At 48.8% G+C, this 26,415-nt stretch overlaps 1 long non-coding RNA gene across 1 annotated transcript; it reads right to left on the reverse strand.

The window, feature by feature from the left end:
• Positions 1–608: 608 nt before the first annotated feature.
• LOC103243680 (uncharacterized) lies at positions 609–26,168 on the reverse strand. The gene is made up of 5 exons (XR_501180.3): positions 25,751–26,168; positions 25,043–25,121; positions 20,972–21,048; positions 19,580–19,921; positions 609–4,904 (listed from the first exon to the last, which is right to left on the reverse strand). It is a non-coding gene; the product is annotated as an uncharacterized lncRNA (long non-coding RNA).
• Positions 26,169–26,415: the final 247 nt, after the last annotated feature.

Here is a 26,415-nt window from a genome sequence, read left to right on the forward strand (position 1 = left end):
AAACTGGCCGGGCGTGGTGGTGGGTGTCTGTAGTCCCAGCTACTCGGGAGGCTGAGGCAGGAGAATGGCGAGAACCCGGGAGGCGGAGCTTGCAGTGAGCTGAGATCCGGCCACTGCACTCCAGCCTGGGCGACAGAGCGAGACTCCGTCTCAAAAAAAAAAAAAAAAAAAAAAAAAAAAAAAGAAATTCAAATGGCCAGTAAGTATAGAAAAAGAATCAAAAGTTCCAACAACAATCAGATGCTATTTGGATCTAATGATTGTTTTTGAAGACAATACTTGAGGCTGGGGCCCTGCCACCGCCCACCCAGGATGAGACCCATTAATCACCGTCACCCAGGGCTGATTCTTTCTTTTTCGTTATTGGTTTTCACATCCAGCTTTGCCATTGATCGTACACGAGACCTGGGGCAAATCATTCACTCCCTCTGTGCCCAGTTTCCTCTGTGTTCAGGTGAGGAGCTCCACGTGGTGTCTGCACTGTAGGGCGGGCGAGGACCTCTGCTATTCCGTCGGCTGAGTGGGGCCCCATCCTGCTACAGTGACCCAAAGGCAATGGTGAACACAAGAGAAAAGCGTTCTGTATTTTGTGTTGTTTTCATCTGTTCCCGCTGCTATCACAAAACACTGCAGACTGTGAGATTTACAAGTCATAGAGATTTATTTCTCGAAGTTCTGAAGCTGGGAAGTCCAAGATCAAGAATCTCCGCTTCCCACATGGCACCTCGTTGCTGCATCCTCCAGAGGGGAAAAATGCTGTGTCCTCAAATGGACGAAGGGAAGCCCTTTTATAATAAGACTCTAATCCTGCCAGGCGCAGGGGTTCACGCCTGTAATCCCAACACTTTGGGAGGCTGAGGCAGACAGATCACTTGAACGCAGGAGTTCAACACTAGCCTGGGCAACATGGCTAAACCCTGTCTCTACAAAAAAATTTAAAAATTAGCCAGCTGTGGTGGCGCACACCCGTGGTCCCAGCTACTTGGGAGGCTGAGGAGGGAGGATCACTTGAACCCAGGAGGCGGAGGTTGCAGTGAGCCATTTAACTCCAGCCTGGGAAACACAGCAAAATCCCATCTCAAGGCCATGTGTGGTGGCTCACACCTCCCAGCACTTTGGGAGGCCAAGATGGGTGGATCACTTGAGGTCAGGAGTTCGAGACCAGTCTAGCCAACATGGTGAAACCTCCGTCTCTACTAAAAGTACAAAAAAATTAGCTGGGTGTGGTGGCGGGCACCTGTAATCCCAGCTACTTGAGAGGCTGAGGCAGGAGAATTGCTTGAACACAGCAGGTGGAGGTTGCAGTGAGCTGAGATCGCGCCACTGCCCTCCAGCCTGGGTGACAGAGTGAGACTCTGTCTCAAAAAAATTAATTAAAAATCTCATCTCAAAATAAAGTAATATAATATATAAGGCTCTAATCCCACCCCGGAGGGCAGAGCCGTTACGGCCTCCTCGCCTCCCAGTACTGTTGCATTGAGGACTAAGTTTCAACTTGAATTTTGGAGAGACACATTCAAACCACAGTAAGTGTCGACAGTGTGCCAAGGCGACGGGTCCTGCTTCCCTCTCATCCACACTGATGATCAGGCGACCCACTGGATTGGTTTCCTGCAGCTGCTTTGAGAAAGCGCCACAGACTGGGGCCGTTGAGCAACCCAGGTGTGTTCCCTCGAAGGTGTGGAGGCCAGAAGTCCAATCCAGAGAGACCGTGCTCTCTCCGCAGGCTCCGCGGAGGACCCGTCCTCACCTCTCCCAGCCGCTGTGGACGCCACTGATTTTGTTTTGTGTTTTTATTTTTGTTTTTTTGAGACAGAGTTTCATGCTTGGGGCACAGGCTGGAGTGCAATGGTGCCATCTCGGCTCACTGCAACCTCTGCCTCCTGGGTTCAAGCGATTCTTCTGCCTCAGCCTCCTGAGTATCTGGTATTACAGGTGCCCGCCACCACACCTGACTAATTTTTGTATTTTTAGTAGAGACGGGGTTTCACCATGTTGGCCAGGCTGGTGTCGAACTCCTGACCTCAGGTGATTCACCCAACTCGGCCTCCCAAAGTGCTGGGATGACAGGCGTGAGCCACCGCGCCCGGCCGGGACACCAGTGATTTTGGCCCTCGCCTTCCTGTGTGCATGCTCAGTATGCAGGAAAGCCCTTTCCCTGAAACCCAGAGACCCTCCACCTGTTTTTATTTCTCGCTTTTGATAGAGACACAGGCAGTGGAAATATTTTGCTTTCTTCTTAACTATAAGAAAAGCAACAGCATAAACACAGTAACGAACAGTGGTCAACCTCTGGTCTCAGTGCTGAGTGACCCCAGGGAGTGCCGGGATCTGCGGCAGGAATGAGAGGCTGGTGAGGAAGCCGCCTATCCCATGTCGACCAGCCCAGGGTGGCCTGAACACCCTGTTTTTTGTTTGTTTGTTTGTTTTGTTTGTGTGTTTTTTGTTTTTTGAGACGGAGTTTTGCCCTTGTCACCCAGGCTGGAGTGCAGTGACACCATCTCAGCTCACTGCAACCTCCATCTACCAGGTTCAAGTGATTCTCCTGCCTCAGCCTCCTGAGTAGCTGAGATTACAGGTGCCCGCCACCACACCCAGCTAATTTTTGTATTTTTAGTAGAGATGGGGGTTTCACCAGGTTCGCCAAGGGGTGAGCAGGCTGGGTGTGCCCAGGGTACTTCGTCCCATCTGCTCAGCCACACCAAGGAGCCCAGAGGTTCAGGTTGCCACCTGTGGTGATCTTGAAGTGAAAATACTTCCCTCAGAGTATCTTATAACATTTCACAGTGGAATGAGAAAGAGGATGCTGAGGCACAAACAAAGCCAAAGGCTTAATTGCAAGGATGTGGAAAGGCAACGGAGCGGCCACAGCATGGCTGTGGGGAAGGGCTTCAGTGTCATTGAGTTTCGATTGCAAAGCCAGCTGGAAGCAAATGGGGGAAGCCTCTCCATGCAGGAGAAAGGACAGCCAAAGTGCCCAAAGAAAATGTTCTTGAGAGCCTCAGCCCCAAACACAAAGTGCTCAAAAAGCTGCAACTGACGCCCAAGATCAGGCCAGCCCAGCCTAGAATAAGGACATCAAACACCCTGGAGAAGGAAAGGATCGAAGCTGCTCCCCATCATCCCCCAGGCCCCATCCTGGGAGCCCTGTTACCAACTACCTTTCTCTTTAATTCTCGGCAGGCCCTGATACTGTCATCAAATAAACTTTGGAGCCAACAAACATGGGTAGGAACCAACATTAGCAGAGTCAGCAAATGCGCCCTGCTCCAGTAGCTGGGTCTTTATATTGTATCAGGAATCCTCCTGATCACCTCCCCCTTGCCTATTCCTTCTCCTCAACCAAGCTCCCATACCACGCCACCCCCACACCTCCTCATCGGCCAAGCTCTCCCCCACCTCCCAAATGCAGACACAACCTCATCTCAGCTCACCACCATTCGCCAGGGGAGACTCTGACATACGTTGACCACTCCCCGCACCACCTCTGCTGTGCACTAATGCATTCGCCTAATTTCCAGTAGTCAGTGACATTGCACTGTGGAGGCAGAGGTTTCCACTCACACCAGCTCAAGTCACTGTGGACTTCATGGAGCGCAGGCAGGATTTGAGGGCCTAAAGAGGGCTAGTAAATAGTGAAGGAGGTCACAGGCACAAGGTAGAGAAATGATGGCGCCTTCCCACTCCAGGTTTACTTTTTTCTAAAGCATTTACTAAAACTAAATTTGAACATCTAAGTTGGTTATTGCATGATTGAGATATAGGAGCAAAAGAAAAGCTTGGTTGATAGTTGAATTTTCACATGGACAGGAGAATCATCGATGTTTTGCTGTAGGTATAAAATGATTTCCAGGCTGGGCAAGGTGGCTCATGCCTGCAATCCCAGCACTTTGGGAGGCTGAGGCAGGCAGATAACTTGAGGTCAGGAGTTTGAGACTAGCCTAGCCAACATAGTGAAACCCTGTCTCTACTAAAAAAAATATAAAAATCAGCCAGGTATGGTGGCGCCCACCCGCAGTCTCAGGTACTGGGGAGGCTGAGGTAGGAGGAACACTTGAGCCCAGGAGGCAGACGTTGCAATGAGTCAAGATCAAGTCACTGCACCCCAGACTGGGTGACAGCGGGGAGACTCCATCTCAAAAAAAAAAAAAAGATTTCCAGCCGGGCACAGTGGCTCACACTTGCAATTCCAACACTTTGGGAGGCCAAGGCAGGTGAATTGTTTGAGCCCAAGAGTTTCAGATCAGCCTAGGCAACATAGCAAGACTCCGTCTCTACAAAAAATACAAAAATTAGCCAGGTGTGGTGGCGCACATCTGTAGTCCCAGAGACTCAAACTACAAGTGGGAGGATCGCTTAAACTGAGTCATGATCATGCCACTTCACTCCAGCCTGGGCAACAGAGTGAGACTCTGTCTCAAAAAGCAAAAAAATTATTTCCCTCTCATGCCTTCCAAATACATGGTCTTAGCGTCTTTAATATGCAACAAGTGTTTACAAATATAACAGAAAAAGATGAGTAACTTAATACAATGGACAAATGATTTGGATAATATATTCAGACAACTCTCAAACGAAGTATACAAATGGCCAAGATGTTAGCCTCAATCATAATGAAAGAAGATAAATCATATGGAGTTGTAGTTTTCATCTTGTGGCATCTTTAAAGCTTGATAAAAGCTACTGATGATAAGAAATGGAAACAACAGGACTCTCACCTCACGTCAATGTGCCTCGGCACGGGCAGAAGCTTCTGGAACGGCAATTTGGTTTCATCCATCAAAATGTTAGGGCAGGTGTGAGGGCTCATGCCTGTCATCCCAGCACTTTGGGAGGCTGAGGCGGGAGGATCGCTGGAGGCCAAGAGTTGGAGACCAACCGGGGCAACAAAGTGAAGCCCATCTCTACAAAAATGAAAAAGAAAAGAAACAATTAGATGTGGTGGTGCACACCTGTAGTTCCAGCTACACAGGTGGCTGAGGTCAAAGAATCACTTGAACCCGGGAGGTGGAGGTTGCAGTGAGGTATGACTGCACCACTGCAAAGCCTGGGCAACAGAGCAAAACTCTGAGAAAGAACGAAAGAACAAAAGAACAAACGAAAAGAACGAACGAAAAGAACAAACGAAAAGAACGAACGAACGAACGAACAGAAAGAAAAAGAAAAAGAAAGAAAGAAAGAAAGAAAGAAAGAAAGAAAGAAAGAAAGAAAGAAAGAAAGAAAGAAAGAGAGAGGGTGGAAGGGATGGAGGGAAGAAAAGAAGGCAGGAAGGAAGGGAGGGAGGAAGGAAAAAATATATTGAGCTATTTCCTTAAGAGCTGTACTCTTTACTATATGTAAGTTACATCTCAATTTTGTAAACTATTTTTTACCATGAGCATATGTCACTTTTATATATAGGGAAAACACAATATATTTTTAAAAATTAAAAGGCTATAAATATATTTTTTATCATGAGCCTGTATATCTTATATATAAAAACAATACATAAAATATATATAAATATACATAAATGTTTACAACACAAAATATGAATATTTTGCCGAGAGCATATATTACTTTTATACACATGTAAAACACAGTAGAGAAGGAAGACACAAGACCAGAGCCAGGAATGGTGAATCTCCTCCCCTCTAGCAAACTGGTCCCTCTCACTTGGGCCTGAGGAGGACTCCACACCCCTCCCCAGCCCATACCTCTCAGTCTCACCACCCCCTTCCTGGCACTTGGCCACCAGCTTCAGGGCTGGAGACCTTTCTTTCCTTCTTTCTTTCCTCTTTTTTTTTTTTTTTTTTTTTTTTGAGATGGAGCCTCCCTCTTGTTGCCCAGGCTGGAGTGCAATGATGTAATCTCAGCTCACTGCAACCTCCGCCTCCCCAGTTCAAGCAACTCTCCTGACTCAGCCTCCCGAGTAGCTGGGATTACAGTCATTTGCAATTGTGCCCAGCTAATTTTTTGTATTTTTAGTAGAGACGAGGTTTCACCATATTGGCCAGGCTGGTCCTGAACTCCTGACCTCAGGTGATCCACCCACCTCAGCCTCCCAAAGTGCTGGGATTACAGGCAGGAGCCACCGCACCCGGCCAGGGCTGGAGACATTTCTAAATGCTTGAATTTGAGAAATGGTGAGATCCAAAGGAACTCCTGCTTGCCTGGCTGAAGACCTCATCCAGGAGCAGGTCTTGTCCTGGCTGTAACTGCGTCTGGGGTCACACAACTTTGCATTGACAAAGACGGGAGAAAGGGGCTCTGGGGAGCCCTGGGCAGCTTCCAGTAGTCAGGGGAGGTTCCCTGCCACGACCACAGTGGGGCAACCGCGGGCAGAGGGTAAGTCCAGGCAAGCCTCGCAGAGGCCCAGCTGCGTCAGCACAAAACGCACACCGTCTTTCCAGCTGTTGACTTCATAGCTGCTAAGTCAGTGCCCAAGAGGCTGGAGATGACAGGGCGTCCACAGCTGTGCTCCTGGGCGGACACCTCAGCCCCCCCGGCAGCAGTGTGGATAACCCACATGGCCTGGATGTGGCGGGTAAAGTGCTGGCATGTGCCTTTGTTTGGGTGGACTTCGGGTCTTGTTGGTCAGATCGTCGTGGCTCCACTGCTTCCATCCAGGGAGAAACAGGGAAGCAGGAGAGATACTCACACCAGCGGGCGACCTCCTCCAGGCCGGCCCCCCTCTTTTCCCAGGGCGCTCCTGGGCCCCTGCTGCTGTGCGGATATGGTGGTTTTTCTTCCCTAAGTGAAACCCATCCGTGTCTCCAGACTTGAGAACAAGCACCAGAAAGGTGAGGACCACCTGGCACTTTGTTACCCAGTCGCATCTTTCAGCTGGAGGCCAGCCCGTCGATGTAACCCTTGGAGGGCCAGGCCAGGAGCATCTCCCCTTTTCAAAAAAGGAGAAGCCGAGATGTGGGCAGGCTTGTCCCCACCCGAGGCGGCTGAGGCGGCCGAGAGCACCTCTCTCCACTCTCACTCTCCAAACATCCATGGCCAACCCAGACAGAGCCCCCAAGCTCTACAGAAACCCGGACACCAGAGGACAGACAGGACAGGAGAGGGGTGACAGTGTTGTAGAAAAATTACGTGCTCATCGGCCGGGCGCAGTGGCTCATGCCTGTAATCCCAACCCCTTGGGAGGCCCAGATGGGAGGATGGCTCCAGGCTAGGGGTTCAAGACAGGCCTGGGCAACATAGTGACACCCTGTCTTTACCAAAAATAATAATAATTAGCCTATAGGCCAGGCATGGTGGCTCACACCTATAATCCCTGCACTTTGGGAGGCCAAGGCAAGCAGATTACTTGAGGTCAGGAGTTCGAGACCAGCCTGGCCAACATGGTGAAATTCTGTCTCTACTAAAAAAAAAAAAAAAAAAAAACACACACATAAAAGTTTGCCAAGCATGGTGGTATGTGCCTGTAATCCCTACTCAGGAGGCTGAGGCAGGAGAATCAATCGCTTGAACCCTGTAGGCAGAGGTTGCAGTACACTGAGATTGCACCACTGCACTCCAGCCTGGGTGACAGAGCGAGACCCTGTCTCAAAAACAAAACAAAACAAAAACAGACAAAAAGCCTGTAGTCCCAGCTACTAGGGAAGCTGAGGCAGGAAGATCGCTTGAGCCCAAGACTTTGAGGTTGCAGTAAACTATGATCGCCACTGCACGGCAACCTGGGCAACAGAGCGAAACTCCATCTCTTAAAAAAATATATTGGCTGGGCACAGTGGCTTACACCTGTAATCCTACCACTTTGGGAGGCCGAGGTGAGTGGATTGCCTAAGCTCAGGAATTCAAGACCAGCCTGGGGAACACAGTGAAACCCCGTCTCTACCAAAAATACAAAAATTAGCCAGGCGTGGTGGCACACGCCTGTAATCCCAGCTACTTGGGAGGCTGAGGCAGAAGAATTGCTTGAACCTGGGAGGCGGAGGTTGCAGTGAGCTGAGATCATGCCACTGCACTCCATCCTGGGTGACAGAGCAAGACTCTGTCTCAAAAAAAAAAAAAAAAAAAACTTAATGTATGTCTACAAGGCAACAAGTCCTTTGATACCATAACAATGTAGTAACATTGTCACACAGCTGCCAACCAAGCACAGGTCCCTGCCAGGTTCCGCTCCCTCCAGAGTTGTCTTTGTCCTGATGGTCTTCCCATGTGGAATTTTCTACTCCAACCCCTCCCAACTCAATGGCAAATTTTGAATCTAAATCCAGAGTGCCAGTCTCTGGAGGCTCTGGCTTCATCCCGGCCCCCAAGCGCTTGTTCACCCCATTTCCATTGCTTGCTGCCAGCCGCTGGCCTGGCCTCTCCCCAGAGGCTTCGAGGATGCCCAGCAGAAAAGCCCTGGCTCTGGGCAGGTTTTCGCAGACGAGACTCGCAGTTCCTCTTAGACTCACGGCCCCACCCCCAGGGACCCATAAGAGAAAAACCACTGGCGCAGACGGCAGTGCACGGCTCCCAAAGAGACCGAGTTGGCAACAGCAGGCAGTGCCTGGCCAACCCCATCCCATTGAACGTGGGGCACCCGCTGGGAGGCCAGGGCCAGGTGGGCGCCAACATTTAGAATGAGAGACAGAAGTAGGAAAACAAGGCCGGGCGCGGTGGCTCAAGCCTGTAATCCCAGCACTTTGGGAGGCCGAGGCGGGCGGATCACGAGGTCAGGAGATCGAGACCATCCTGGCTAACACGGTGAAACCCCGTCTCTACTAAAAAATACAAAAAAAAGTAGCCGGGCGAGGTGGCGGCGCCTGTAGTCCCAGCTACTCGGGAGGCTGAGGCAGGAGAATGGCGGGAACCCGGGAGGCGGAGTTTGCAGTGAGCTGAGATCCAGCCACTGCACTCCAGCCTGGGCGACAGAGCGAGACTCCGTCTCACAAAAAAAAAAAAAAAAAAAAAAAAAAAAAAAAGAAGTAGGAAAACAAGGAAGCAGGCCAGTGCCCATGCGGGGAGATCAGTCTGAACATTCACGTTTTTCAAGAGATGACAGAAATCTGAACTTTTAGGTAAAATATCCCATTTCTTACATTTCAGTTCCAATGAGAAAGCACATGTGAAGATTAGGGAAATGCAAATCAAAATCACCATGAGATACTGCTTCATACCCACTAGGGTGGCTAGAATCAAAAAAGCAGAAAATCACAAATATTGTCAAGGATGTGGAGAAACTGGGCCCCTCGTGCATTGCTGGTGACAAGAGAAAATGGTGGAGATGGTTTGGGAGTTCCTAAAAAGTTAAGCACAGAATTCCCATAGGCACCAGCAATCCCACTCCTGGGTATACACCAACAAAAACTCGCACACAAATGCTCCTAGCAGGATTATTCATAAGAGCTCAAAAGTGGAAAGCAGCTCAGTTGTCCACTGGAAGATGAATGGATACACGCAACACGTCCACATGCAATACAGGCGCAGTGGCTCACGTCTGTAATCCCAAACTTTGGGAGGCTGAGGTGGGTGGATTTTTTATTCAGCCATGAAGAAGGTGAAGTACCGATGTAGGCCACTGCATATGTGCACCTGGAAAACATCATGCTCAGTGCCAAAAGCCAGTCACTGACCAAAGGCCACATACTGGCTGGCCACAGTAGCTCAGGGCCCAGAATCCCAGCACTTTAGGAGGCCAAGGTGGGAAAATCTCTTGAGCTCAGGAATTTGAGACCAGCATGGGCAACACAGGGAGACCTCAACTCTACACAAAATAAAAACAAAAACAAAAAATTTTTAAAAGGCCACATACTTTGAGATTCCATTTATATGAAATGTCCAGAACAGGTGAATTTGCCGAGACAGAAAGCAGACTGAGGGTTGCCAGGAACAGGGGGAAGGGAGAGAAAGTATGGTAGTTTCTTTGGGGGATGATGGAAATGTTCTAAAATGGATTGTGATGATGGTTGCACAAGCTTATGAAGATACTAAAAACCATTGAATTTTACACTGTACAATGGTGAGTTTTATGTTTGTGAACTATATTCCAAACAGACAGTGCAAGCAGAACCAAGGATATCTACGGGCCAGATTGCACCAGAGGGCAGCACAGCTCCCCCTCAACCCGAAGCCTGAGCGCCCACCCCCGGCACTCAGTCTCACTGTGGGCTGGAATCACTTTTTTCTTGTTCCCTCTCTAAGACAAAAATGTGCAGTGGAATTCCCCAATGAATACGGTGCCACCGACACCCACTGCTGCTGGTGATGTCAGTGGCCAGACTCTGAGGAAAGCAAGGTGGCAGCTACAACACTGGGCCCCATGGAACCACAGGGGCCTCATCCGAGGGAGGCAGGAGCATCAGAGTCAGAGGAGAGATCAACAGAACGTGACTGCTGGCTCTGAAGGTGAAAGAAGGCGCCGCCAAGAGCGAAGCAATGTGGAATTCCTTAAAGAACTGGAAAAGGCAGGGAAACGGATTCCCTCTGGAGCCTCCAGAAAGAACCAACTTGGTCAGCATCTCAGTTCATCCTCGTGAGACCTGGGTCAGACTTCTGACCTCTAAAAGTGTCAGAGAATACATTTGTCTTTTCTTTTTTTTTTTTTTTTTTGAGATGGAGTCCTGCTCTGTCACCCAGGCCGGAGTGCAGGGGCGAGATCTCGGCTCACTGTAACCTCCACCTCCCGGGTTCAAGCGATTCTCCTGCCTCAGCTTCCTGAGTAGCTGGGACTAGAGGTGCGCACCACCATGCCCGGCTAATTTTCGTATTTTCAGTGGAGACAGAGTTTCACCATGTTGGTCAGGTTGGTCTTGAACTCCTGACCTCATGATCCGCCCGCCTCAGCCTCCCAAAGTACTGGGATTACAGGCGTGAGCCACCGAGCCCGGCCTTGTCTTAAGTCACTAACTTTATGGTCATTTGTTCCAGCAGCAACAGGAAACTAATAAAGCAGGTGATTTAATCTCTTTAAGACTTATTGCTAGGCCAGGCGCAGGGGCTCCTGCCCAGGATTCCAACACTTTGGGAGGCCAATTCGGGAGGACCACTTGAGCCCAGGAGTTTGAGACCAGCCTAGGAAACATAGAGAAACCCTGTCTCTATTTAAAAAAAAAAAAAAAAAAACTTAGCTGGGCATGGTGGCACACGACTGTAGTCCCAACTACTAGGAAGGGTGAGGTGGAAGGATTGCTTAAGTCTTGGGGGAAAGAGGCTGCAGTGAGCCAAGATTGCGCTACTGCACTCCAGCCTGGGTGACAGAGCCAGACTCTGTCTCAAAAACAAAAGCACTTCATTTTTAAAATTATTTTTTAATAATTGTACCTGCGGCCAGGCATAGTGGCTCACGCTTGTAATCCCAGCACTTTGGGAGGCCGAGGTGTGCAGATCACCTGAGGTCAGGAGTTCGAGACCACCCTGACCAACATGGAGAAACCCTGTCTCTACTAAAAATATAAAAAAAAAATTAGCTGGGCATAGTGGCGCATGCCTGTAATCCCAGCTACTTGGGAGGCTGAGGCAGAAGAATTGCTTGAACCCAGGAAGTTGAGATTGTGGTGAGCCAAGATCAGGCCACTGCACTCCAACCTGGGCAACAAGAGCAAAACTCCATCTCAAATAATAATAATAATAATTTTACCTGCTTACTAATGGAAGGCAAAGATTAAATGATATCATCTTTGTAAAGTGGTTGTCCCAGTCCTTGGCACATAAATGCTCAATCATGATGAGTATCCAATGACAATTGTATCAGCAGGAAAAATTATGTTTACAAGGAAGTGTGTTTATGTGGGGAAATGCTCCTAGTGTGCTGATGCCGATGGAAGAAATTATAAAGATGGTATTCACATATCACCTATGTAAAAAAGCAAAAAGAACAATTATATAAAATATTACTATTGCTTCTTTCTGGGTGACCTTTATTCTATCTAAATTTTCATGTATTATCTATGGAATGTTTTACTTTTTTTTTTTTTTTGTTAAGAGACAGGGTCAGCTGGGCGCAGTGGCTCATGCCTGTAATCCCAGCACTTTAGGAGGCCAAGGTAGGTGAATCACGAGGTCAGGAGATCGAGACCATCCTGGCTACCACAGTGAAACCCCATCTCTACCAAAAATACAAAAAAATTAGTCGGGTGTGGTGGTGGACACCTGTAGTCCAAGCTACTCGGGAGGCTGAGGCAGGAGAGTGGCATGAACCCAGGAGGCGGAGCTTACAGTGAGCTGAGATCGCGCGATACTCCGTCTCAAAAAACAAAACAAAACAAAAGATACAGGGTCTTGCTCAGTCACCCAGGTTAGAGTGCACTAGCAGGACCATCGCTCACAACAGCCTCAAACTCCCAGACTCTACCAATCCTCTCACCTCAGCCTCCTGAGTAGCTGGGACTACAGGTGTGCGCCATGCACCTGGTTAATTTTTTTACCTTTTTGTAGAAATAGGGTCTTGCTATGTTACCCAAGCTGGTCTTGAACTCCTGGCCTGAAGTGATGTTCCCACCTCGGCCTGCCAGAGTGCTGGGATTACAGGCATGAGCCACTGCACCCAGCCTACAATGTTTTTTATAGCAATGAGCCATTCTGTTTATGGATATCCCAGGAGAGCAGCAAAGATAATCCCCAGAATGGTGAAGGCAGATTCTAGGTCTACATCCCCCCACGCAGTCTTGGGAGCTCCTGCCCGAAACTTCATGGAAATGGAAGTACACCGCAGTGGTCCTTTGTGTCTGACTTCTTCCACTCTGAACACGACTTTGCAATTGATCCATGTTGATCACTTCCTTTCTGTTGTGGAGTGGACTACCACAGCCTGTTTCTCTGCTTCCCAGACGATGGACATTTGGACAGCGTCCATGGTTTTTTGTTTTTGTTTTTGTTTTTGTTTTGTTTTTTGAGACAGAGTCTCGCTCTGTTGCCAGGCTGGAGTACAGTGGCTTGATCTTGGCTCACTGCAACCTCTGCCTCCTGGGTTCAAGTGATTTTCCTGCCTCAGCCTCCCAAGTAGCTGGGACTACACGTGCCCACCACCACGCCCAGCTAATTTTTGTATTTTTAGTAGAGATGGGGTTTCACCATGTTGGCCAGGATGGTCTCAATCTCCCGACCCCGTGATCCATCCACCTCAGACTCCCAAAGTGCTGGGACCACAGGCGAGAGCCACCACACCCAGCCGACTGCATCCATGTTTTAGCTATGGTATGACTGAAGCTGCAATGAGCTTCGTGTGCAAGTCTTTGCATGAACATCTTTCCAATTCTCTTAGTGAACACCAAGGGAGATTTCTGGCCATCTGGTAACTGCCAAACTCCCGAAATGGCTAAACCATTTTTGCACTCCCACCAGCAGAGTATGAGAGGTCCGGCGTCCCCCATCCTCACCAGCATTTGGTATTGTCAGTCTTTTCAATTTCACCTCTTCTTGTGGATGTGTTTTAATCTACATTTCCATTTCCCTAATGAGCAGTATTGTTGAGCACCTTTTGAGGTGCATTCTGGACACTGTATGTCTCCTTTTGTGATGTGTCTGTTTAGATTGTTTCTTGATTCTCCCCACCCCTATCTTTTTTATGTGAGTCTCCTGTTTCAATGCATTATAATCAGAGTCAGGACCTGTATGCGTTCACTTTTGGAAATTGGTATTCTTTGTGGTATAGAATATAAACAAGTTTTACAAACGGTTTGTGGGAAGCTGGCCAGGAAATGTGGTCTCAGGTTGTTGGAAGCAGCAGAAACCCAACTCATGCTAGCTGAGCTTCCATGGGGGTCTCCTAACGGGGAAGGTCCCTCATGGATCCAACTATCTAGATTCTGTCCCAGGGTTCTCTCTATTGCACTGTCTCCTCCTCACTCTCTTTCTCTCCAGGCGCTGGTTTCAGGGTCTCTTATGACAGATGGGCTTATCCCAGCCAGCCAGGCGACAGGCACTGTTCTAACTTAGCAAGCTCAGAGGAAGTAAGAGACCGTGCAGGGCCCCCACGCAAAAACCCCACGCAGGGCTGTCACTCCCCCTGTGTAAGCCATGGCCGTCCCCAGCCTAGGAGCAGCCTAAGCTCCCATGACTGATGCCCACCCCCATACACATAAAATAATCCATCCTGTTCTGGAGACCAACATCCCATCAGGACAAGCTTCCTGAGGGTGAGGCTCTGGCCCTGGGAGGCCTTCCTTGGTCCTGCCTGCTTGGTCTGTGACTTCTCAGACACGTAATAAAGTCTCATGCTACAAGCCTGCTTTTCTCAATTGTTCTATTTCTAACAGGTATTACTTGCTGCATTTTAATGCTACCTTTCCTGGATTAAGTTTCATGAACAGAAAATCCGGAAGGGCCAGCCGGGCACAGTGGCTCACACCTGTAATCCCAGCACTTTGGGAGGCTGAGGTGGGCTGATCACTTGAGGTCCAGAGTTCAAGACCAGCCTGGCCAACGTAGCAAAACCGTCTCTACTAAAAATAGAAAACTTCACAAGGCACAGTGCCATGTGCCTTTAATCCCAGCTACTTGGGAGGCTGAGGCAGGAGAATCACTTGAATCCAGGAGGCGGAGGTTGCAGTGAGCCAAGACTGAATCACTGCACTCCAGACTGGGTGAGAATGAGATTCTGTCTCAAAAAAAAAAAAAAAAAAAAAGAAATAAAGAAAAGAAAAAAGAAAATCCCGAGGGGCCGTAACTTTTATTAAGATGCCACAGTATTCTTTCCCCAGTTTAATGATCTTTTTTAAAAAATTAAGGCCGGGCATGGTAGCTCTCACCTGTAATCTCAGCACTTTGGGAGGCCAAGGCGGGTGGATCACAAGATCAGGAGTTTGTGACCAGCCTGGCCAATATGGTGAAACCCCGTCTCTAATAAAACACAAAAATTAGCCGGGCGCAGTGGCTCAAGCCTGTAATCCCAGCACTTTGGGAGGCTGAGGCGAGCAGATCATGAGGTCAGAAGATCGAGAGCATCCTGGCTAACACAGTGAAACCCTGTCTCTACTAAAAATACAAAAAATTAGCCAGGCGTGGTAGCAGGTGCCTGTAATCCCAGCTACTCGGGAGGCTGAGGCAGGAGAATGGCATAAACCCGGGAGGCAGAGGTTGCAGTGAGCCGAGATCACGCCACTGCACTCCAGCCTGGGCGACAGAGCGAGACTCTGTCTCCAAAAAAAGAAAAAAAATTAGCTGGGCGTGTGGTAGTGGGCACCTGTAATCCCAACTACTAGGTAGGCTGAGGCAGGAGAATCGCTTGAACTCACGAGGCAGAGGTTGCAGTGAGCTGAGATCGCACCATTGCACTCCAGCCTGGGCAACAAAGCGAGACTCTGTATCAAAAAGTAAAAAATAAATTAAAAATAAAAACAGATATCATCTTTGGTGAACTACTTGAAGTCTTTTGCCCATTAAAAAGAAAAAGAAAAGAAAAAGAAAAAACAAAAAGGCATTCTCTGTCCTTTTTTTTTCTTAATTTGTAAGAGTCCTTTGTATATTCTACATACAAGTTCTTCGTATTACAAGTATTTTCTCCCAGTCTGAGGCTTTCTGGCTCATGTTCTTTTTTTTTTTTTTTTAGACGGAGTCTCGCTGTGTCGCCCAGGCTGGAGTGCAGTGGCGCGATCTCGGCTCACTGCAAGCTCCGCCTCCCGGGTTCACGCCATTCTCCCGCCTCAGCCTCCGAGTAGCTGGGACTACAGGCGCCCGCCACCTCGCCCGGCTAGTTTTTTGTATTTTTAGTAGAGACGGGGTTTCACCGTGTCAGCCAGGATGGTCTCGATCTCCTGACCTCGTGATCCACCCGCCTCGGGCTCCCAAAGTGCTGGGATTACAGGCTTGAGCCACCGCGCCCGGCCGGCTCATGTTCTTAATGGTATCATTTGATGAGCACAAGTTTTAAAATCTGACAAAGTCTAATTTGTCAATTTTTTGGAAATAACTCTTGGTTTTAGAAACCAAGAGACCTTTGTCAGCCTAAAAGTTGCAGGTATTCTTTTGTATTTACTTCTTATTTATTTATTTCTTTCTTTATTGAGACAGCCTTGCTCTGTTGCCCAGGCTGGAGTGCAGCAGCACATTCTTGGCTCACTGCAACCTCCGCCTCCCGGGTCCAAGCAATTCTTGAGCCTCAGCCCCTCAAGTAGCTGGAATTACAGGCATGCACCACCACTCCCTACTAACTTTTGTACTTCTAGTAGAGATGGCCTTTCCCCATGTTGGCCAGGCTGGTCTCAAGCTCCTGGCCTCAAGTGATCTGTCTACCTCGTCCTCCTAGAGTGCTGGGATTATAGGTATGAGCCATGGTGCCTGGCCTTTTATTTTATTTCATTTTATTTTTATATTTTAGGGACAGGGTCTTGCTCTGTCGTCCAGGCTAGAATGCAGTAAGTAGCGCAATCATGGCTCACTGCAGCCTCAAACTTCTGGACTCCTGGGCTCAAGCATCCTCCTGCTTCAGCCTACCAAGTAGCAGCAAGTATTACTATAGCTGGTTGCACCACCCCAGCCAACTAACTTTTTTTCTTTTTTTTTTTTTTTTTTGAGACAGAGTCTCGTTCTGTCACCCAGGCTGGAGTGCAGTGGCATGATCTCGGCTCACTGCAACTTTCACTTCCAGGTTCAAGTGATTCTCCTGCCTCAGCCTCCTGAGTGGCTGGGATTTCAGGCATGCACCACCATATCCAGCTAATTTTTTATATTTTTGGTAGAGACAGAGTTTCACCATATTGGCCAGGCTGGTCTAGAACTCCTGACCTCAAGTGATTCGCCTGCCTCAGCCTCCCAAAGTGCTGGGATTACAGGTGTGAGCCACCGCGCCTGGCCCACAACCAGCTAACTTTAAAAAAAAAAACTTGTTATTGTCCAGGCTGGTTTCAAACCCCTGGCTTCAAGCAATTTTCCCGCTTCACCCATATTTACTTTTAGAAACTTTATTATCTTCACTTTTGTGTTTATGTCTGAGCCAGCTCAAATTAATTGCCACGTGTCATGTGAATTAGGGGCCACGGGTCTTTCATTTTTATGTGTATGGGTAACCAAGTCGTCCAACATCACATGTTGAAAAGAGGTTTCTGTCTCTGATGATTTTCTTTTGTCAGGAACAGAATAACCATGTATACCTGTGGGCCCATTTCTGGATTTTTTTCCTGTTCCATGAATAGTATTTGTCTATTCTTCGCCAAGTCACAGCGCACTGACTATGTAACTTTATACTTAAGTCTTGAAATAAGGTCATGTGAGTCCTCCAACCCAGTTCTTTTTTGAGGCTGTTTGGATAATTTCAGGTTCTTTGCATTTCCCTGTATATTTTATAATTCACTTATCCATTTCTTTATTTCTTTTTAGATGCTGAGATTTTGATTAGGATTGTGTTCAATCTTTAGATTAATTTGAGGGGAACTGATATCTTAAAAGTAATTGATCTAGCCAGGCGCACTGGTTCACGCCTGTAATCCCAGCACTTTGGGAGGCCAAGATGGGCAGATCGTGAGGTCAGGAGTTCGAGACCAGCCTGACCAACATGGTGAAACCCCGTCTCTCCTACAAATATAAGAATTAGCCAGGCATGGTGGTGTGCACCTGTAATCCCAGCTACTCAGGAGGCTGAGTCAGGAGAATCACTTGAACCCGGAAGGCAGAGGTTGCAGTGAGCCAAGATCATACCACTGCACTCCAGCCTGGGTGACAGAGGAAGACTCTGTCTGAAAAAAAAAGTAACTGATCTTCCAGTCCATAAACAGGGTCTTCTATGTTTGAGTCTTCTGTAATTTATCTCAGCAATGAAGTAATCAGGATATATTCAGAGAAGATCAGGGCCTGAATACTTTTATTGTAAAAATCTTCGTAAAATGTATTACCATTTTAAAAAAATACATTAAAATGTAAAGAAGCTCAAAGTAATCCATGACCTCAAAAGCTAGATAACTCAGGAAGCAGTACTTTATATGAAGTTATACATGTGCAAGATAAAAATTTGTGAATAGTTCACAAATCCATATATCACGGCTCTCTCCATTGCCTCCAAAAGTAATCACTCTTGTTGGTGTCTTGGGTCTCCTCTCTGAAAATTTATATACATCTAACAGCATACAAATCTCTTTTGTTTGCACAACAGAAATCACATCTTATCTATTTGTATAGCATTCCTCCCAAAAAAGAGATGTCCACGTCCCAGTGCTGGTTCTTCTGAATGGGACCTTATTTGGATACAGGATCTTTGCAGCTGTAATTAACTTAAAGGTTTTAGATGAAATCGTCCTGCATTTGGGGTGGGCCCTAAATCCAATGACTGGGGTCTAGATAAGAAAAAGGAGACAGAACGTGGAGACACACAGCAGAAGGCCATGTGAACAAGCAGGCAGAGACTGGAATTATGCTGTACCCAGCAGCACCAAGGACTGCAGGTGACAGGTGACCCCCTGCAGAAGCTAAAAGAGACAAGGAAGGAGCCTCCCTGGGGTCTTCAGAGGGAGAGGGGCCCTGCTCACACCTTGCTTTCAAACCTCTGGCCTCTATGACTTTGAGAGAATAGATTTCTGCTGTGTTTTTTTGTTTTTTTTTTTTTGTTTGTTTGTTTGTTTTTTTTTTTGAGACGGAGTCTTGCTCTGTAGCCCGGGCTGGACTGCAGTGGCCGGATCTCAGCTCACTGCAAGCTCCGCCTCCCGGGTTTACGCCATTCTCCTGCCTCAGCCTCCGGAGTAGCTGGGACTACAGGCGCTGCCACCTCGCCCGGCTAGTTTTTTGTATTTTTAGTAGAGACGGGGTTTCACCGTGTTAGCCAGGATGGTCTCGATCTCCTGACCTCGTGATCCGCCCGTCTCGGCCTCCCAAAGTGCTGGGATTACAGGCTTGAGCCACCGCGCCCGGCCTGTTTTTTTTTTTTTTTTTGAGACACAGTCTCGTTCTGCTGCCCAGGCTGGAGTGCAGTGGCCGGATCTCAGCTCACTGCAAGTTCTGCCTCCCGGGTTTATGCCATTCTCCTGCCTCAGCCTCCCGAGTAGCTGGGACTACAGGTGCCTGCCACCTCTCCCGGCTAGTTTTTTGTATTTTTTAGTAGAGACGGGGTTTCACCGTGTTAGCCAGGATGGTCTCGATCTCCTGACCTCGTGATCCGCCCGTCTCGGCCTCCCAAAGTGCTGGGATTACAGGCTTGAGCCACCGCGCCCGGCCAATTTCTGCCGTTTGAAGTCACCTAGTTTGTGGTTATTCCTTACAGCAGCCCTAGCAAGCTAATACAATACTGTTCCACACTTAGCTTTTTAAACAATATGTACCTTGGAGACCTTTCCCTATGGACACACGCAGACCCACCTGTCCTTAACAGCGGTGTGGTCCAGCCCCCTACTGCCTAGGTTTACCCCAGCTGACTCCACCACTGCTCCTAACGTACCTGTTCTCTTTCAAGGTTTACACCGTTTCCAGTTTTTCAGTCCTACCATAGAGTTGTATTATCCCTACATGTAACTCACACATTTAATTCTTTGGGGTTGGAGTTGTTTTCTGATAAATATTTTTCACATGGCCTGGGCCCTAACCACCAGGATCTGGTGTTCAATCAGACATAGAGTGATATCTTCTCATGCTGAAGCAGAAACTGACCATGTGGATATTTGTATTAGTCCATTTTCATACTGCTATGAAGACATACCTGAGACAGGGTAATTTATAAAGGAAAGAGGTTTAATGAACTCACAGTTCCACATAGCTGGGGAGGCCTCACAATCATGGTGGAAGGCGAAGGAGGATCCGAGTCACGTCTTACACGGCAGCAGGCAGAGCGCGTGTGGAGGGGAACTCCCCTTTATAAAAACATCAGATCCCGTGAGACTTATTCACAATCACAGGAACGGGGGGGGGGACCCCACCCCCAGGATTCAATGACCTCCCACCAGATCCCTCCCACGGCTCGTGGAGACTATGGGAGCTACAATTCAAGATGAGATTTGGGTGGGGACACAGCCAAACCCTATTAATATTCTAAGGGCCGGTTTGCCTGGTGATGGTCCTCAGAGGTGACTGAAGGATCCTCTTGTGGCTACAGGGAAAGAAGAATGGTTCCATGAAGTCATACACACAGACTCAGCACAGGGCCTGGCACATACTGGACACCAACAAATGTGAGTCATGAAGTGATGAGGATAGCACAGCACAAAGCAGGGAGGAGGTGGGGACAGATCAGGTGCTACGGGATAGACCACACCCCCCTCCAAATCCACATGCTGAGGCCCTGACTCCCAGCAGCTCAGAAAGTGACTGCATTTGGAGAAAGGAACTTTAACGAAGTAATTAAGTTAAACTAAGGTCATTATTGTGGCCCTAACCCAACAGGACTGGTTTCCTTATGAGAAGAGGAGGTGAGAGCCGGACGTGGTGGCTCACGCTTGTAATCCCAGCACTTTGGGAGGCCAAGGCGGGTGGATCACCTGAGGTCAGGAGATCGAGACCAGCCTGGCCAACATAGCGAAACCCCATCTCTACAAAAAATACAAAAATTAGCTGGGCGTGGTGGTGCATGCCTGTAATCCCAGCTGCTCGGGAGGCTGAGGCAGAAGAATCACTTGAACCCGGGAGGTGGAGTTAGCAGTAAGCCAAGATTGCACCACTGCACTCCAGCCCAGGCGACCGAGCGAGACTCTGTCTCAAAAAAAAGAAGAGGAGATGAGGACACAGATGTGCACAGAGGGACGACCCTATGAGGATGCAGGGAGAAGACACCATCTACAGCCAAGGAGAAAAGAAACCAACCCTGCCCACCTCTTGATCTAAAACTTCCAGTCTCCAGAATTGTGAGAAAATTAACTTCTGGGAGCCCCTACAGGCCTCTCAGGCCATGGAACTTTGTTGTGGCAGCCGGAGCAAATACACCACGGGACTAGCCAGTGCCCCATCCTGCAAGTCAGGGCAATTAAGAATCTTCCACTCATTTAACACAATCCAAGCAGTGCTGGGCTCAGTGGTTGCTAAACTGTTTTCTGATCTTACCCTCTGGAGAGGGTACAAATGACCCCTAAAGTGGCTACAAATTCTTCCAGATCCTGAATGGTCACTCATTTGCTACCCCTCTGGTCAAGAGGTTGGAGTTTACCTCACGTGGCTTTCATGCAACTTGCTGTGGCCCCTGGGGCATCAGGAAACACGGGACCTCAGCTTCCATTGGAGACCCTGAAAAAAGGATCCACGCTGGCCTGCTGCAGACAGACAGCCCCGCCAACAGCCAGCACCACGCACTAGCCACACAAGAAAGGCCATCCCACGCCATCCAGCCCCAGCCAAGCTGAAGCCACGTGAGTGACCCCGGCATGACCAGCAGGAGCACTGAGGGGCTGAGCCCAGGGATGATCCGTTAGGCTGAGGGGTTCCCCCGGCTAGGCCACAGCCCCCAGGTACTCAGGCAAGCGCAAATCCAGTCGCTGCTGTGACTTGAGGTAAAGGAGGTTACCCCGAATAATCTGGGTGGGCCTGATCAATTCATTGAAGACAAGAAACTCCGCCTGTGGACTGTAGCGCCAGCTCCTGTCGAGTCATCCTGGCTGCCTCTGAGGAAGGCTTGCCCTGCAGTTTGGGACTTGCCTCACCAGACCCCACCATCACATCAGCCAGTGCCTTGCAATAAATCTCTGAATGCTGATATTTCTACCTATTGGCTATTTCTCTGGAGCACCCTGTCCTCTAGGTTGGGCTGGGGGCTCTGCTTGTGCTTTTGTCATTCCCTTTGCTTCCCTGCGCCTGGAGACGCTGTGCTCTGTCATCGTTGCTGGTCCGGTTCCTGCCCACCCTGCTCCTCCAGGGCATCCTACAAATGTCCTGTGCCACCGCCTCTCACAGAGCTGGCAGGAGCAGCGGGAGGATTCATGACCACGCCTCGATCCTGAACTCCCCTCGCCCATTCCTCTCCTGACCTCATGATCCGCCCGCCTCAGCCTCCCAAAGTGCTGGGATGACAGGCGTGAGCCACTGGGCCTGGCCTGTTATTTTTTAAATTGTGAAAATACTGCATTTCACCCTGGAAACTTACGCTCATAAAACTGTTTTGCACTGTAACAATTCTGCACCAGACACCAGGCAAAGGTCTTGGAAAAAGCCGAGGTGGCATGCGCACTGAACTGCTGGACCAGCTGAGCACCAGGTTGCTCAGACAACACTAGATCACTTGCAATTACTAGAGCTACGGAGAAGGGGGGACAGAGGCAACCCCACCTACCCAGGTGTGAGTGTGAATTAGTGCAGACCCTCAGAGGGCAGTTTGGTAATAGCTAACTAAAAAAGTAGAGCCACGTATCCTTTTTTTTCCTTTCTCCCATAGAGAAGACATACCCCTTTAATACAGGTCTGTCCATGTTACTCTGTAGCTACGCTGGTACTTTGCATATGGGAAGACAAAGACGATCACTGCTGCACTGTTTTAATAGTAAGAAACTGGAATCAGGGACCGATCTGATTGCAAAATTAATAAATGACACCCTTTAAAAGAAAAGCTTCATGTCACGGAGACCTCCTGCAAGGGGACTATCATCATAAAATGAGCTCATTGTCCATTTCCCACCTCCTGTAACTGTGTTCCTTAACCACCCCCTGCCTCCAGGATCCGTGGCGGGGTTGGGGGGCCTCCAGCCTGAGCCTGTCTTTAGGTGTGCTGCAATGGGCTAGGTGGCCTGGTGGGTGAGGGTGAGGTGAATCCGAGGAGCATAAGGGGTTGCTCCAGCCTTTGACCCTGGAAGGCCTCCTGAGAGCAGGCTCTCACCACTTCCATAACAGCCTGCTCGTTTGCCGCTCCCAGGCAAACATGGGAAACAGCAGGACCAGGCTCCACAGCCCTGTACCTGATACAGTCTGTATTCATCTGCCTCATGTGCACAGCAAGGGACTGGGCAGGCTGCCCTTTGTAAGAAGGTGTTCTAAACGCTCAGAGCCCCGGGCTGCCTCTGGGGTATCCTAGGCAAACTGAATTCTTGAGGAATCCTGCAAGCGCCTGAACTGTGCTTATTTTTACTTGAGTTCTGATACACAAGCACGGTCTGTCTCGCATACGTAATATTTATCTATTACACACAAAGAAATGGCATAACATTAACACAGCTAGCCTATAAGTCACATCTTAGTCTTGCAAATGTGCAGAGGAGCTGCGGGCAAACTATGACATAAGATATTAAATATGATGTAAATGTGTGATGTATTCTAAATCCTGAGTGTATCCCATGCAGACCGGCTGGTGGTGGTATCTGGTTCCTCCTTTTAGCCAACGCCACTGATGGCAGTAGGGAAACAGCACTTTTAGAAAATGTAAGAGCTTTCTGAAACTATTTGGTAAGAAGTAACAACTGTTATCTAGTTTTAGCTGCTAAACCCAGGGTCACTGGATTTATCTCAATTCCTGACTTTTCCATTGACTTCAGAGTGAGTCATTCTTTGCTTTGGCATCTTTAATTTTCGATCCACAAGCATGGCGTGAAAATACTTATGCTTTCTTTTTTTTTTTTTTTTTTTTTTTTTTGAGACGGAGTCTCGCTCTGTCGCCCAGGCTGGAGTGCAGTTACCGGATCTGCTCACTGCTCACTGCAAGCTCCGCCTCCCGGGTTCACGCCATTCTCCTGCCTCAGCCTCCCGAGTAGCTGGGACTACAGACGCCCGCCACCTCGCCCGGCTAGTTTTCTGTATTTTTAGTAGAGACGGGGTTTCACCGGGTTAGCCAGGATGGTCTCGATCTCCTGACCTCGTGATCCGCCCGTCTCGGCCTCCCAAAGTGCTGGGATTACAGGCTTGAGCCACCGCGCCCGGCCACTTATGCTTTCTTAGTAGTATTTCAGACATGAATAAGTTAATACTTGTCCTTATCACTTGCGTAGAAAGGAACTCAATACTATACAAAGTTTGTACTCTCTGAATGTCTTCCTCTGTGCCTGGATTTTTAATATCTTTTTTGTATGTGTTTTAAACATTCTCGTATATAATTAAGCATAACTGTGAGCGCAGGTAAACTACTCATATTCCAGGATTAATTTATGTAACCATATTACTTTCACTTAAAATATGTTTAAAGCAGATCCCTCTCGTTCCTGTGGACCTGCACAGCGTCCGGTACAGTGACCACCAGCTACATGTGGCTATTCCCACTGAAATGAATTAAAATGAAATACAATTTAAAATTCGATCCTTCAGTGGCACTAGCCACACTGCCAGTGCTCAGCAGCCACAGATGGCTAACGGCCACCACACTGGACGCAGTGGACGGAGGCTCTGTCCCTCCACTTCCATCACCCACACAAGTTCCACAGATGGAGCTGCTGCTACCATCTTATACTACCGGATACGTAGTAGTGCCCACCTGATAGTACATGCTAACTATCTGTCGAATGAATAATACAATAATTAGTTTTAACTTGTCTTAATAATTCTTAAAATGTGACAGTCAAAACGGAAGACGTCCGCTTGTTTTACACAGTTGGATTAGCTGGGGTCTGTCCTCCCTTCTGCCTACTCCCAGCTTTGTTTTTAGGGAATGTGCCACAGATTTTGGATCACACGCTCCCAGTATGTATCTGATTATTTCATTCTGGCCAAATCTGTCATATTTGTCTCTCCAAATGAATCATCTAAATATTATTTTACCCAAACTGAGTGTTTGCAGTTAGGTAGATGATATACATGTTAAACCTTCCAGGACGCTGATTTATTCTTCAATGTGTTAGTATCAAATTCTAGCAAATTTATTTCTTAGGCAAAGAAATCATTCCCTTTTCAAAGCCTTCTTTTATTTAAAAAGAAATCAAGCAAGTATCCCAGCATACTATGGGTCAAAGAGGAAACTGGAAACTTCCAGGGCAAAATCTTAGACCCAAGATGAATTCTGCAAGGAAACGTGATGTGAAACTGATCCAGCTATTTGTAGGATTACAATAAATACACCTTTGCCCTCAACTCCACAATTTACTGCCAAGCTGCACAAGACGGGATACAAAAGGAGCCAGGCGGAGAGGCTGTTAGCGGATCCCTTCACTCCAGAGGCCAGTTTTAACCCAACACAAGGATTCTTTACTGCCTCTGTCCCTGAGTAAACAAACACCTTCCCCCCAAGGACGTTTCCCTTTCTCCTGCCCTCTTTGCAAACATCATCTGAATTTGCACGTTCTCTCCAGGAAATCCAATGAATGTAACTTACCTAACCAAAGAAACTGAAGAAAACGCCATAAATGGAAAGATCGGTTCCTACACTTCAGTATTTTCTCCAGTAGGCCTTTCTGTTAAAACAAAAAAACATATTTCTCCTGCAGAACCCTTTATAAATATGGTTTTGATGATCACAATTACATTGAGACAGTTTCCTACAACAATAAACGACTTTTGGATCTCTTCAACAGAAAGAGAACTTTGCAGCTGTGTTCGAGTAAGCAACAAAAGCAGAGTGAACTTTCATGGAGTTAGATTGCATCGAGACGAATAAAGTTAAGGTTCAGGTCTATCTCTTTCATTACATGTTTCAGTTGTCCTGATTCAAAATCTAAATAACTTAAAGGGTGATTGTTTATGGAATTAGAATCTTAACACCGGAATAAAAGGGTAGCCTGCGGACTACGATCCCAGGGAGGACAAGGGGTCACCCCCACTTTCATAACGTGGCCTGACCCTTTTCTACCGCGGACAATTGATTCGAAGGACGCCGGCTGTCCAGCCCTGGCAGGCCACTACTAACCTAGTCCTAAGTTAGGAACAGCCCTGCAAACCGCCCCCCCCGCCTCCACTTCATCAAAATCGGGGAACAAATACAGAAAAGGTGCAGCTGGCTTTCTACCTACACGTGCCCTAAAACTCGGGGACTGGATCCACTTTTCATAGCTGTTTAATAAGAACTCCGAGCAGTTCGTATTACCTCTTTCTTAGAGTGCTTGGTGATTTCAGTTAATGTATTTTCCTCTCTCGCTTTTGAGGGGAAAAGCCTGGGCTGCCGGGGTTTGTGGGCCCCTCCCCCGGGCCTTCATCTTCCTTTCCTCCCCCAGCCCCCGACCCGTTTTGCTCCAGTCCAAAGCAGAGCCACTCCCCCACCGCCGAGGAAAAGCCAGTTCAAGAAGCCGGGGAAGGGTGGGGCCCCGAGCGCCCCGGAGGAGCGCCCCTCGAAGGCGGGGGCAGGAAGCGGCCGCCGCGCCCCGTCCCGCTTCCCTCCCTTAGAGCCAGAACAATGGCTTTTTGCCCGGAAAACGGAGTTGGGAGCAAGGCCGGGCGCGCCCCGGGGACCACGCGGTACTCGGTGGGCGCCTCAGACCCGAAGCCCCTAGGCACCTCCTCCCCTAGCCAGGGGCCCGCCCGCGCCCCCGCTCCGGCCGCCCCCCCCGGACCCCGCGCGGGACCCCCCACCAGAGCGCGACTCCCAGCCCGCCGCGGACAATGCACGCCCCGCCCCGCCCCGCGCCCGCCCCCCCTCGCTGATTGGCCCGCACAGGATTTGGGCAGCGCGCGGGGGCGGGCGGCGGGCCTCGGCGCGGGCGCGGAGAGGCGGTGCGCGTGCGCGGGGCGGGCCGGCGCCGGGCGGGGGCGGTG

Source organism: Chlorocebus sabaeus, chromosome 16, assembly GCF_047675955.1.
Source record: "Chlorocebus sabaeus isolate Y175 chromosome 16, mChlSab1.0.hap1, whole genome shotgun sequence".
Lineage (NCBI taxonomy): Eukaryota > Metazoa > Chordata > Mammalia > Primates > Cercopithecidae > Chlorocebus > Chlorocebus sabaeus.